Source organism: Rhopalosiphum maidis, chromosome 1 (genome assembly GCF_003676215.2).
Source record: "Rhopalosiphum maidis isolate BTI-1 chromosome 1, ASM367621v3, whole genome shotgun sequence".
Lineage (NCBI taxonomy): Eukaryota > Metazoa > Arthropoda > Insecta > Hemiptera > Aphididae > Rhopalosiphum > Rhopalosiphum maidis.
In genome coordinates, this window is record NC_040877.1 from 92,328,820 (window position 1) to 92,345,065 (window position 16,246).

Genomic DNA, 16,246 nt, shown 5'->3' on the forward strand with positions numbered 1-16,246 from the left:
TTACAACTTGCAATCTTGATAATAGTATAATTTGCAGGTTACATATCAATTTAATTTTTTAGTGGAAGGAGTGACGTACAAATCTTAAAATCAGGTTGGGAACGATGCAATTCTATACTCGCAGAGGATATAGAATTGCATACACTCTGTCAACTATAGCCTGATCCTAATGTAGGAGCACAATACAATGTTATTTGAACTTGATAATGTACGTTGGATGGTAGCTACTAGCTCCTGACTGTATACAATATTACCTCATAGTTATTATAGAAAAACTAATGTATTATTTATTCAAAAATGTATAGGATTTTATGTTGTTTTTGCTGTATACCGAAACACCTAAATCAAAAGTAAGAACAACCACAATTTGGAAATGTGTTGAACTGTTTCCGAACAAGTGTACATCAATATGGTAAAAAACTATAAATAACAATTACATATAAATATAATAACTATAATAAGATTAATCTTCAAATAAAAAAGCTTTGTCACATTTATTTATATATATGTATCTATTTGCGGCACAAAAACCAATCTAACTAACAAAACTATAATAAAATTAATCATACAACGAATTAAATCAATACTAATCCGTCATGCACTCTTATTGGCTATATCGAAGTGGAGTTAAGAAAATTATTATAAAATCTAGTCAAGTCTCACATAAGTAGGTAGAATATAATTTAGATATGATGAAAAATTGACTGCAGTGTAGAAAAATGTTCATCGTCAGTTAGTTATATATTAAAATTAAATTTAAAATGTCGTGGTTGATAATAACTTCTGAACGAGATGGCCAACTTTTATTTTTGGATAATTTTATACATCGAATTGATAGAACAAGAGGTTTTAACCATTATTATAAATGTATTGATAATTTTGGAGGTCGAGCAATACACAGAGAAGATTCCAATAATGCTATAATATCAAAAACGCATATCAATCCGTTGTATGGAATCCAATTGGCTGAACGTGGTTTTCGAAATAAGATTAAAGTGAGTTTGTTTTAATTATTAATTTGTAATTAATAAAGTTACATTTTTATTCACGAGTTTTATACCATTTTTTAAAATTAGTTTTGAATACGTGTTTTATAACTTGAAAATAACTTATTTTTAAGGACGAAGTGGTGATAAATCCCACAAAGACTATACCACAGACATTTAATGAAATCCGAAGATCGGTTATGGCTTCAGGAATAGAGGATTCTACGGAAGCCGAAGTAAGGTAAAGGATGCTATATCAATTTATACCAGTGTAAAATGTTTGGCATACAGGAAACATATTAAATTAATGCCAACGTTACCCTAAAAGCTGTCTGAATTAGATGTTGAAGGTGATTGGTGATCAACTAATGATGAAAAAGATTTTATTTTAGGTATTTATTCTAAATTATTTAAATCATTTAATTATAAATACTATTACTAATAACAATAGTATTACCTACAGGATGTAATGGTACGGATAATAAAATCGTTATTTTTGGTACCGTAGGATTTTTACGACGCCTTTGTTCTGGTAATACAGTTTTTATGGATGGCACATTAAAGTAAGCACCAAAAATGTTTACACAAATTGTATACCTTACACTGCTTTGTTATAGGAATGATGATACCCCTAGTAATTATAATAAAAAATTTATAATTTAGTAAAATACTATGTATTATATGTTAAAATATATTTTTTTAGGCTTATGCATTATTGCCCAACAAAATCGACATATTTGAGAATGTTTGAAATAATAAAAGAAGCGGCATTGACAAATGGATTAAAGTTCAATCCTACTCGTTTCCAAATAGATTTTGAAATTGGAATGATTGTCTCCATTCGGCAGTGCTTTGGTTCTGATACACCCATAAAAGGGTGTCTATTTCACTTTCAGCAATCTATTTGGCATTAAGTTAAAAATCTTACGATAATACATTTGCCGATAATTTTAAAAAAGTTGTTCGTTGTCTTTATTCGTAAGCCATAGTTCCTATTAAACAAATTGAGTCAGAAAGTAAATATAACTTTTTACGTAATTTGTACGAACTTAGTAAAACTTAATTTTTTATTATTATAATTTTAGGTGTGCTAAAATTATTAAATTATTTTACCGAAACATACTTGGATCCAGATATTTGTCTATTTAATAACAATATAAGTAATTATTTTAAAACAGATGGAGCAAGGGCCATAAACCACCTTGAAACATGGCATGCAGCTCTTAATAAAGCTGTTGGTAGACAAAAGCCAAATATTTTTATTTTAATCAAAGAGCTAAACAACTAACAAACAAACTGCGAGCTTGACCTTATAGCACAAAAAAACTGCAATCGACCACAAAAGATAAAAACTAAATATAGACAATAAGAAAAAAGGTTATTATTTTCAAAAGATAGATAAAGCGTTTATGATATATAATAATACATTTTTTTCTAACATTTTAAATTATAATTTTAGGTTACAAAATGGTACGATTTGTATTTTGGAACACTTAAATGCAATAATGTTTCATTTTCATTTATAAAACAGAAGCTTATAATGTTAATTTATAGTTTTAATATTTGACTTGAACAATATTCGTGATTTATACAAACAATTTAAAACAATAAAAAATGACATAGTTTAATTAGTAAGTATAATTCATCATAATATAGTGTGTCCTAAAATCGGGTGTCAGTAAATTGATTTGTCGGCCAATCGGTATGCGAATCGGACTCAATGTATTAGCGAGTTAAGTAAAGTCTTGATAGGTTATTACTAACAAAATACATGCCATGAGAATAATATATTTTATAAACTTAGTGTTGTATAATATCAAAATAACGATAGCATAATAAAAAACTACTATTAGAATTAATATCCAGAATAAAGTATAAACATGGTACGACATTCTAAACAAATTTTCTAAACCTTAAATATGACAGCGAATACAATTAATATAATTTTTAAATCGTTAATATATTAATCATGAGTACCTAGCCTCGTTACGTATATTTAGTTAAATCATAATATCAATACAACATTAACAGTATTTAATTTATAATGTTTGCCTTATCACGATACTTATTGTCGAAAAATGACGGTGAGGTAGTATAGTTACATAAGTAGGAACTTAATATGTTATTTGATATTAAAATAAATATGATATTGTTTTATTTAGACTCTGAAAGTCTGATGTCAGCATTACAAAGTATTGGTACACTGACGGCGGTGTAGAATTGCACTGCTTTTTGAACCCGAGTGTAGTTCGATCTTTACCTTTTTTTTAAATTAGTGCAGTTCAGCCATTACCTTTATTTACCTAAGTGCAATCAGGCCCGGCTCGAGTGTTTAAACACACCTATCAAACTTGAGTTTTGCCGCACCTTAGACTTCTACAATTTTAATATCTTCGAACAACGTGTGATGTACGTCGGATCTACTACGGATGTTGTTCTGCGTGCATAGTTGCATCATGCTTTGAATAATGTTTATAACACTTACCAATTGAGTATATCAACATGGATGATGCTAAAGCCGTTATTAATAAAGTCGAATATTATAAGACAGCTACTTTAATATTAATATTAATATGTGGCTTAATGTGGAAAAAAGGTAGTAATCATGTTAAACGTCTAGGACTGTTGAAATGAAAATAAACTCGAAATAAATTTCATCCGTCATAGGCACCGAGAATTTAAAACATTTTCCATGCGACGGTTATTGCGATGTTTGTATTATTAGTCAGCAGATACCTACGTTTATCATCCTAATCGGCCAGTAGATATAATGTTTTTAAAGGACGAATTGGATTTGTACTGTACTTTTAAGTGAGTATTTTATTTATTATAATATTTTACTAATTTCGATTGAACTATACATACTATACATACATTGAAACATTTTAAATCACATTAGTAGATACCTAAATTATATTATTTACATACATACACCTACCTACACACCAAGCATACACTAGAACTCACTTATCTTGCTCAGGGACCTATTAAACTTTTTTGAGCTACTATATTATAATTCTCCTTAATCACACAGGTAAGTAATAGCACAATACCAAGTATTTGGATTACCCACAAGTACAAGGTCTATTATTGTTGTGACAATGTGACATTTATATTTTATGATTAGAACACATAATATTAAAACAAAAAAAACAGATTGTTGATTCAATTGACAATATTATAATATGTTATAACTTAATAAACGCTCGAACAACTGTCAAGCAACAACAGTGATCTTGTGGAAGTCTCACGATCCTGCATTTTTGCGGATGCCACCGGCGGGTTACTGATGGCTTTTGACACGTTGTACTGATTTTTCCTTCGGAGACAACAACGGGTCGAGACGCACACACATGTCACCAGCTATCGCGAGAGACCGGCAATAGTTCGTCGGTAGGGATGGACCGTCGGGTCGAGGCGTCGCTCTCCTGTACAAGGTGTACGTCGGTCAATTGCCGATCGCTACGAAAATTGACCGTGACTCGGAAACAGACGCGGTGGGCTGGCCCACCATGACGGTGTGTTGCGTGACCGACACGACTGCCGGCAGATCAGTAAATCGCACGTCGTCGTAGTCGTCGGGTTGTACGTCCTGAAAGTGATGGCCGTTGACGATCTCCGAACCTCTCGCGTATGTTTCGAACGTAACCTTTGATCGTGCACCGCATTGAATCCGCCCAACCAATCTTGTTCGACACCATTTGCTTCTACTTTGTAATGCTGACATCAGACACTAAATAAAACAAAACCATATTTATTTTAATATCTAATTACATATTAATTTTTTTTTGTATTTTTTCGACAACAAGTATTGAGATAAGGCATACGTTATAAATTAAATACTTTTGATGATTGTATTGATATAATGATCTAATTCAACTAGGCGAGGTAGTTATGACTAATATAATAACGATTTAAAAATCATATAAGTTGTATTTGCCTTCATCTTTAAGTTTTAGACAATTTGTTTAGAATGTCGTGCCATGTTTATACTTTATTCTGCATATAATTTCTAATAATAATGTTTTATTATGCGATTTTTCTTTAGATATTAAACAACACTAAGTTTATAAAATCTATCCTCATGACTTATGTATTTTGGTAGTATCCAGACATTGCTTAACCCGCTATTACATTGAGTCGTTTATTTTGCCATTCTTTACTTATGGTACTCTCCAAGTGCTTTATCTTAATTAATACATATACAACACATAACGATTACCGAAAAATAGACATAACTGAAACAACGAATAATCTATGGCATAACACAGTGTACGCGGACGGGACAAGGATAAAAAGAATAAAAAGTATACGGCACTAGTCACCTCGAAACATAATATTCTCTTAAGTCTTGGCCGGTCGGAGGTGGAAGAATATCATGAGCTTTTTTTTTTATTACTGTGCGTAACGATAGTAACGGACGTCAAACAGATGCGGTGTGCGATGTTATTGTGCGCGATGACATTGGTGATTAACATGCGAATAAAGTGCGATCACCGGCGACATAACTCGGAAGTCGATATCCGATGACAGAAAATACGAGGCAGCTAGTCCAGCATCGCACAGGTTCTGGCAATGGGTTATAATTATCGCCTCGTCGGTGATGTCTCCCATAAAAGATATGTCTTTAATATATGTCTATAATATTATGTCTGCATCCGGTCGCCGTCGATGTCCGCGCATCAACATCGTACCCGGAAATTCTTGATCGGTACAGCTGAAAGTTATATTCCAACCAAATCACCCCGCACAGTCTCTGTCAATTAATATGAGACTATTTATCGGTTACCGCTGTCCGCTGTCTGACTCGTCAGTACTACTGTCCGCTTTCTTATTCACCATTGCCGCTATCCTCAGTGCCACGATATGTTATATAATTGGTTGCTTTCGTTGATTAAGGATCTGCATGTGTACATAAATTATTATTATTTTCGTTAGTGTTACGTGTACTGGTGAGTTAATTAGGACACATTGGGCATATTAACCGAATAACTAACAAATCGATACATGTCCGGACTATGCTAATCTTTCCTTATCATTATTGTCCCTTTTATGTGGTGTCCCAAAATAAGTGGATTCTACAGTATATATAGATAATTTGAATACGACAAAGAATGTGTATTTAATGTTACTGTTTTTATAATGCATGTATCATGTAACTACGACAAAACATAGTGGAATTAATGACAATTAATTTATTCTGTGGCTTTATTTCTGTGCAGTGTTAATTTGTATTAATTTTAATAATATTAAAACTCGTCAAGTTTCTTCTGAATCACTTCATGTTAGGTATAAGGTTAAATTAGTAACGGCACGGAAAACTTTTCTAAACCGAGTTTGGTATTAGCTCGTAAGGGTCATATATAAGTAATAAATCATACGTAGGTGTGAAAAATCACAAATTTAATGCGCCTTTACGGTTTTCTTTCGTTTGTTACCACCCTCTAAAATATACGTCGATATTATGACCTGCAGTGTCCATATCCCTTGAACTAAATTTATGCATACATTTTAATTTGGAAAAGAGTGATGATTTCATAGACACACTTGGTTATACCCTTGCCACGCCACTGGCTAACCTAACCTAACCTGGCTATATACCTGTTAATTAATTTATAGTACTTTAGTGTTTAATAATTAGTATTACTTCTAATCAACGTATGTTGGCTATGGACATAACATAAAACGTATAATATTTATTAATTTTTATATTATAATTTATGATAAATGCTTATAAAATAATACGCTAACTAAATAATATTGTTATTTGTTTTCTTTAAATACAAATAATGAACTTATAAACTACATACCTATTAAACTGTTTATTTTTTATTATTGTTAAAAATAATACTTTACATCAGTTTTGATTATAATTATTATTGTACTTAATTTAATTGAGTTTTAAAACCGTTCTATAAAATAATTACAAATATTTAAAACCGTAATTTTAGAATCGTTCATTGAATATGTTTTAGTTTTATTCACGTAGATTTGTCAATGCTTTTCACAAAAAGTTTTAAATTATTTTGTAAAATCTTAAGTTTATTATTAAACAACTATTTTGATGAACTCATTTTTAAATGAAAAAAAAAGATATATTTTTGCTCCTAATACTTATAAGTTATAACACTTAATCAATATTTGAACTTAGCAATGTATGTAAAAGCAAAAATAATCTACTCATAAAAAATATGTTGTATTGGAAAACTGTTTATAAAATACCTTTAATTCTGAAATAGGTAATTCATTATACAATGATAACTAGATGAAAATTAATATATGATCAGTCAAATACAATAATTAAATTTTCATCACTTATTACAAAAATATGTGCTAAATTATATATCTTTCTCATGTTGTCATATAAACGTATGAATTATAATGTTTAAACGTATAGATTAATTGTATTAAGGAACTAATTAAATATTGTAGTTCAATACGTTTTTATGTTTACTTAAGTTTCTGCAATGTCCGACATCTATAACGCTGTTTGAATGTTGTTTTATGTTTTAATATAAATTATTCATTTACAAGTAATTATTTTAGTATTAAGAATAGAGAATAGAGATTAGAGATCCTAACCTAACTAGGAACTAGAGCAAATTTTCTACTTAAAAATATTAAAATTGAATATTTTAATGTTATTATAATAAAATTATAAATTATAACTATCGGAAATAATTGTTTTTATTAAGTTTGTGTAAACACTGTGCTATATTTTAATATATAAGTATTTTATAAATATGTATAGATGTGTAGTATTTGTTTTAAGTAACTCTTGTTTTTTTCAATTAATAAATATTTATAACTTTTTTTTCCTATTTAATATTTGAAAAAAAAAATCTATATTTATATTATATTTAAACATTTTAAACTATACCTATATGTTTAAACCATATTTAATATAATTATTATAATCATATTGTTATTATTCTTTTTACCTATTATATAATATCTTATTATTGATAATCATTATTTATATATTGTTATTTTTATTTTTATTATAATTTTAATCATATGACATACTATTGTAATTATATTTTTTTTAATTAATTTATTATTTGCATACCTATTATTATATTATTAAAAGTTTGTATCGTTATCGGCGCTTGTAGTTTTTGGTTCAGTCACAGAACACGGGACCGCCGGAGTTAATCACCGATAACACGAGTATAAAAGACCATACGACCCACCACAGGTCAACAGTCTTTCACCTGATCTTGCTACAGCAAGACCCACCCGGGCTGATTTGCGCATTGAAGGTGAAAAAAATCCATAATAAACTATTGGACAGTATTAGTATCAATCAATAGTGCATAGTTACGGTATTCCTGCATTGTACTGATTGATACCTCCAGCGTAGTCAATGGGGCAATAGTCCGAGTATTCTGGCATTGTACCGACGGTCATACTGTTCGATAGGCTAATATCACCCATCGTGCGGTACTTTTTATTCCATCTCGTCATGTTTTTTTTTAGAAGTATACATACATATAATATTTTAGCTATGTAAAACTTTTTTTCTCCTATAATTTACTCCAGTAATAAACTACTTTTCTTTTTTTTCTCTTGTACAAATATTATTGAAATATTTCCACACTTAATCTCTGCTACTTGGTAATCCGGTTGATTTACGAATATGGGAATTCAACAAACGTACGTAACCACGAACCAATAAACGGGAGTTTTATTTCTAACATTATTCGATTATGAACAATATTTTTTGGTAGTCCATTCTAGAACTGTACTAAGGTATTCGAGTTACAATTGAAAATAAATACATAACATATAAATCAATATCAATTATTATTGGTTAATCAGTGATATGCTATTCACAAGTACCTAATTATTGAAATTATTGCAAAAAACTAAATCGTCCGAAAATTAGCGAATTGTTCGAGAGGAAAATACACAAGTAGGTATACTTCCATCAAAAATACCTGTCACCTATAAAGGCTTATTTCAAGATTCATCCCCAGGGGCACTAAAGAATTTTCTTCCACTATTGCACCTATGTTTCTCAAGTCTAATATATTTTTACGCTCATAAAAATACATAAAATTATTTTTTTTTCAAACCGCAAACAGGTGTCCATGTTGATGAATGATTAATACATAATTTTTATTGTTTAGTAAGTATGTATAACTAAAAACACCTACATTTAAATCTAAAATGACCAAACAAATATATATATATAATAGTAATACATTATGACGTGTATCACATTACGCGTTTTGTACGGCGCATTGTACAGACAATTTGATTACATTTATGCGTAGAGCAACATATTAATGATTTTATAATACCTATTATAAAGTCTTATCAACATTTTATTGTATCTTCAAAAAGACTTTTTTTTTCATTATACATTTCAAAAAATGTGTATGAATTTGTTTTTTTCTACATACTACGTGTGAACTTACAACTGAATGATAAATGATAATGATAAATCTAGGAATACGGATATCAGCATATCTGGACACACGAAACCGTTCAACGACTCAGGACACATAGACTTTAACGACCTGGTGCCATTTAGTATAGAGTATCAGAACCACGGTAAGAGGCATTGGTCAACAGCAATCACAATCAAAAAGTTAATGGGTAATTGGCTGGTAACGGCATCCAGTTAATTTGTATATAAGCACTACACAACTATAAATAGTTACAAAAAAAAAAAATTGTTACTCTCGTGACGGAACATTGTAGGATGTCGGTGTATCAAAACCACCCGTATTTTCACTACAAACAGTAGTTCTTAACGGATTTTCGTGGACTTTGTATAAATGTTCCACCAAAATTTTAAAATCAGTCAGAAAAAACACTAGTTTTTATAATCAATGGTATTATTCATTCACCTTTTTTTTTTTTGCAAATAAAAGTTTACCTATGTTAGTACTTAGTATGTTATTAATAAGTTATAAGATAAACGACATAATATTTAATAAGTTTAATAAGTTTTTAGATAACAATTTTTTTTCTATAAATTATATTTTACTTACACAAATGTTTGCAATGTATGCATTGAAATATGTTAACTATTTATAAATAAACTAAAATTTGATTCTTAAAATTATAATAAAATATTTGTTAAGTGTTTCAAGTATTTTTTAACAAATACCAAGGTTTAAATAATGATTATTTTTATACTTTATTTTATTTTTACATTTTTGTATTTTACAATTTGTTTATAATGTTATCATTAAAGAAAATTTAACGAATTGACAATAAATATTAAATGGCAACATTGCATACACAACCGTACGTAATCGTGTTGTTTTTGGGGTCTCTTTTTTTTTATTCATAATTAATAATGAAAGTCATGGTTCTCAAAAATAAATCGTTAAACATAAAATTCGTTAAATGGAAGTTTTATTTTATAATAATGAGCATTATTATTTTTTATATTGTACATAAATAAAAATTGGGCATTTTTTATAAGAGATTTTGTTAGACATCAATATAATTCTAGATATAGTACACTATTGCAAACTATGAAGCCAGCTGATTAAACGACCGACATCTTTTCAGTTGTCAAAACATTACATTCGTTGTACAGAATTTATTAGAAATAACTTAAATAAAATTAACGTGGTTAACACACTGACGCGGCTATGGTGGTAGGTGCTCGGTGAGTCCGCGGTGAGCCGGTCAGTATAAAAGAACAACACAAATTTACCTATTTGTACGATGTATTTTTTATTGATGATAAACAACGGTACACAATAGCTAGTTGTTAATTGTCAATATGTCAGGTGTTGACGACATAAAAGAGAATGCACAATTATGCTTGACTAGGCAGCGTTGTCGCTGTTGTCGATAAGAAGGTTCACGCAAGAGAGCGAGACGACCAGCGGCCGATACTCGTCCGGACCGACTTGTCTTCACGTCCAACCCTGTGCGTTTGAGACGTCGTGCCGGTGTCGTGTCGTAGTTGACTGTGGTACCGTAATGGTGGCTGTTAAGGCGTAGACCGGTCACTGCAGACCGGAACAAGATCCAAACGGTTATCGCTATAAATTGACGAGACAGGTCATTGAAAAAATAGCTAATAATATATGTCCGAAATGGACAGCGGCGTGTAGAACACCGCAATCGTAGTCACTGCAGTTCCAATCGCCAACAGTGTTCCGGATGGTCTGTTATTTCTGGCGCTCTGAAGCCGGCTGGTCGATTACGGAGAAGCAGATAGACCATTACCCGTTGATAAGTTTGTTCATGAATATTTGCGACGGTTTCCGCTGAAGCTCACAATGTATCTATGTCATTCACCCACATGATCGGCGCCGTCTGTCCTCAATCGACTTAGTTGTCACTCGTCAATAGTCGACGCGACAGTAAACGATAGAACCCATCGTCGTCACCACCCGCCGTCCATGACCAATACGGGGAGCGTATGCCTGGAAAAGACAACGATAATTTCGTGTATTGTAGACTATAGTACATAATAATTGTAGAATATAATAATCATAATAGTTTTAATTAAACTGTCATGATAATATTTTATATAGCGTCTATTTTAGATTTTATATGATTATTTAAGTACCCTGTAAGATTTTTTTTACATATTTTTAGTATATTCAACATTTTCAAAACCACCTTAGTACGGTAAAAACCACTTTTTTGAAAAATAATGATTTGGGAGTTTTCGTGGTGAAGGATTTATTTTTGGACTCTGAAACTTTACATGCAACGTCGGACGGGTTCCTAAAACGGTTTGCGCTCAAAAACACACCAAATAGTCGATATTTTTTTTTATTCTACAGCCGCCCACGGCCCCTGTTGTTCATTTATTGACGTTTTACACCTAAATATCTAAAATTACGTATTTTTAAGACAGAACACGCGTGTACACGCGATGACTCTAAAAACTTGGAAACTGTACAAGGGACCGACGGATCTTCCTCCTATATCAGAAAATTGCCGAATATCCAAATTTAATCCACCTAAGTACGGTAAAAACCACTTTTTTGAAAAATAATGGTTTGCAACATTTCGTGGCGATGGTTTTAATTTTCGATTCCAAAACTCTACACGCATACTATGCCCCTCCACAACCACTGAAGAAATCGGCAGAACGACGGTAACGAAATCAGGTAAGTGGGTTGGGGGTATACGAGACGGAGCACGGACGGTGCGCGTTGGTAAGTTGCCTGTGCTCGTTTTCCGAACACTCGTGGACAGTCGGGTGTCGCGAGTTCAGTCGTCGAAGCGGTCAATCACTACGGCGGTTTGGCGGGTGCTCAGAGCTTTCTGTTCGTGTGCGGAACGATGGTGGAGGTTGACGACGACGGACGGCTAGCGTAACCGACTTAAACAAAATGCCGCTACGGAGCAATGCTGTCAGGCCTCGCCTTGCTGTCTAGTAGTCGTCGTATTGTGTGGTGAGCGGAAAACGTTGCGGAGGCATTGCTTTTTCGCACCAAATCGCCATCTCGTATCCTCCCCCATCGCCTAGTTTCGTGTGTTTCTACCGATATTTTATTTTTTTTACTTTCCATTTTTATTATCATTGTTTTCTTTTTATTATTTTTATTCAAAATATCGTTTGTTTTGGCAAGATTTCTTTCGGTTTTTTTTTTATGTCATTCGTTTAACTTTGCTACTTATCAAAATTGTTTACACCATTTTGTAGCCTGTTTTTTTTTTATTAAAATGCATTATATCTACTGTTAGCTCATATGGAAATTTTTTTTTCTGAAAATAATTATTTGTATTCTACATTTACACCGTTTTTTATAATCAAAATATAATGTTGTTAGCCTTTTAGGCAACTTAAATAGGTTTGACGATAATTGATTTATTTTTTTATTTTTATTACAGTAATCTTTTGTTATCCGCGGAGGTTATGTTCCAGCAAACCTGCGTTGATAACAAAACCGCAGATAACCAGACCATAAATCAACGAAAAAAGGGAGGTTAGGTTTATTTTTTTTTAATTTTAAAAATCAATTATTAATCAATTAATAATTGTTCAATTCATACAATTAAAGCATTTATAGTGGTAGGTTGAATTTCGTCAAGTGAATCTTTGATGTTGACAAGACATTCAGCGATATTATAATTTTTTCACCCTTGTGTAACAGTGAGTAGTAAGTAGTAAGTACATATAATGTATATGTGTTATACCTAAAGTGATGTAACAATTATCTAGAATTGTCAAAAATAAATTTCTGCAGTGTTCATTTAATAACGTTGAAACGTTATCGCAATCGCAAGGTTAGGTCATACGCAATAATATGTTATCGTGGACCCAACCGCAGATAAAGAAAACGCGGATAACGAGGGATATTACTGTAATTATATTATATTCTTTGATTTGTTATTAAAATACGAATCAATTGAAAATCATAATTACACAATGAATTACTGTTTTATTTTTTTATTTTTGAGTTATTAAATTTTAAAAATTAACGACTTATAATATAGTTTACAAGAAAAATATGCAACCACCAATTAGATATAGGTACTAAAGAGTGTAGCAGCAGTAGAATAGGATGAATGGGCAGTAATTTGCAACATTTTCATATGGATTAATAATCCCTCTCCCCGAAATGTAAGTGTACAATGGCACTTGCATATGACATTGAACTAAATTGGTATTAAGCCTTTATAATACCAAAGGTTTATAAATACATTTTATTCAACTTCAATCAATATAAAAGATATTGTTTATCGTTAATTCGTTAGCGAAATATAACTTTTCAAAGTTGGGCCGTTTTCGTTTTTTGTAATACTTAATATGACATATTAATACAATTATGTCTATGATTATTTTTTTATCATTTTTAATTTTCTTTACATATTATTTATTAGTAGTCACAGTTTTCCTTGGGAACATATAGTTGGCCAGTCTCGATTAATTTACACTTATTTTTAAATTAACTAGATTATATCTGTAATAAATCACAATGTACTAACTATATCTTTAATCGCGTCTGTCAATAAATTATTTTCATTTGTCATGTTGTATAGGAGGTAATTTTATTCTATAATATTGTAATTAGCGATAGGCGTATCATACAATATCTTGTCTAATCAATTTAAAATATAAAAAAAAGGTATAACATCATAAAATAGTGAACAATTTGTATAGCTATACAATATAATATACACACCCCTGTAAAGCTAGAGTCTGTGTCGTCAACATTGATGTTAAAAATGTATTCTGCCAGCTGACTAGTAAAGACGGTACACAATTCACTCAAACTGGTCCATTCGAAATAAAAATAAATATATATCATTTGTATGATAAAAATACTATTATAGAACGAAACGAAAATGTGTGACCGTAACTTGTTAATACTTATCTATTTTTTAGTAATATTATTGGATATTTTAATAATATAATGGCATAATATAATGAAATACCTCGCGAATTCGCAAATTTGTATATCATGTATGAACAAGTTAAATAAAAGCAGTGAATTACGTGATCTCTGGGGATATTAGAAGTCAAATGAAAAGGTTTGAATACAAATATTTATATTTAACATATTTATTTTCCTATTTTAAATAAAAGTGACTAACCACGAATGCATTGGGTTACGAAAATCTATACGATATATATTTTAAATAAACATACTTAGGTATTATTATTAATAACTGTTGGATCTTTGATACACTTTTAATATTTTAATTTGGTGCGGCGACAATTCCAACGTCGTAACGTTTGCAACTCTGTTGATGTACAGCAGACTACACTCCATGTAAATTTCGTCCTTCCGGAGGGACCGGAGGAGGGGGCTGTAACGTTGCGGTCTAGCCGATGACCGCTGATGCCCATCGCCGCAGCCGCCGCCGCCCCGTCTCTTATCTTTTACCGTTCGTCTAGCGTAGCAGTCCCTTTTTCTTGGTACGTCGTCGTAAAACCGTTGCGTCATCGCCGTATTCCGCCTTTGATTTACGCGCATCCGAGCCTCACGCTCATCGTGGTGCCGCACAAGTCCCGTGTCTACGATCTATTGTTTTCGGGCTTTTGCGTCAAGCAAAAAGCCTTTTTCGCTTCGTGTCATCGCCCGTCCGAATTCTCGCAGTGCGACCAAAGCCGTTCGTTACGATCGTTTGTTGTTTTCGTTCCATTACACATTTTAACGTCGGAATCCAATCAATCGCATTCAACTGTTTTAATCTTGTTTCCGCGATACAAGGTTTTTGCTGTATAAACCTCCCGTACGTATACGCGGTCGTTGACCCATGTTGGACAACCGACGTTCGGTGGATTGTCGCCGTCTGGTCGGTCCCTGCTCGGTGTTCTAGAGATGTGCCGGGACACGGAAACAACAGCCACCGTCATCACCAACGCTTGCCATCAGTGCCATCAGTTGTTATCAGGTCGTACATAAATGTTTTTGTTTGTCATTTGTTTTTATTATAATTATTCAGTTTCGTCACCTGTGTGGTACGGCATATATTTATATTTTATATTTATGTAATCTAGCCGTTCGGGTTGTGATTGTGCTATGCCATTGACTAACATTAGTTATAAGATATTTTATTAACTGTGGAACATCAATAAATTATATATAAATTCAATAAATATATAAAATATAATAATAAATTAATAGCCAAGTTAGTACTGTCTAGTAGTATTGTTACTACTGCACCGTACTTAGTCTGCATCGTTCGCTTCGAAAATAAACTCATCGTTCGGAACTTCATCAGAATAATCCCGAGGGAAGTTATCTAGAGTTTCCAAATCGTAATACATATCCACTACCGATTCAACGCATTCGTTATTACTAAGGTAGCACGATAATGTACCATCGTCAGCATTGCTGACATCTGAGCCACTACACCCACATAATCAATTGAATTGACTTAAATAAGGTCAGAAATATTTTTATTAAGTAAAACTAAATAAATAGTCAGTATGTTTAATAGGTCCTGTGAATTTTCTTATGCCATAATTATTTAAATGAGCATTGCTCGTACGTGAGTCCACGCGATTTCAATAGAACATACTAACTTTGAATACATGCAATTATAGATTATAAGAAGAATGATGACTGTTTTTGTGTTACAATATTTGCATATTACATTAAGTATCTATTACTGTACTATGTCTGTGTAGTATTACTTTGCAAATAAATATAAACCTTGTTTTCACTAGAATATTTACTAAAAAAACACGAAGCAGAATAAATTAAAAGTTTATTTAGACATAAGGTATAACAATATTAAAATCGTATGTTGGATATAGTCAAAATAAAATATGATGTTGTTGTTTGTTTATTTAGCAAAATATATAAATTTCGAAA

The 16,246-nt window shown here is 31.5% G+C and overlaps 1 pseudogene; it reads left to right on the forward strand.

The window, feature by feature from the left end:
• The first annotated feature begins 761 nt into the window (after nt 1–761).
• On the forward strand, nt 762–2,274 carry LOC113549118 (annotated as a pseudogene).
• Nucleotides 2,275–16,246: the final 13,972 nt, after the last annotated feature.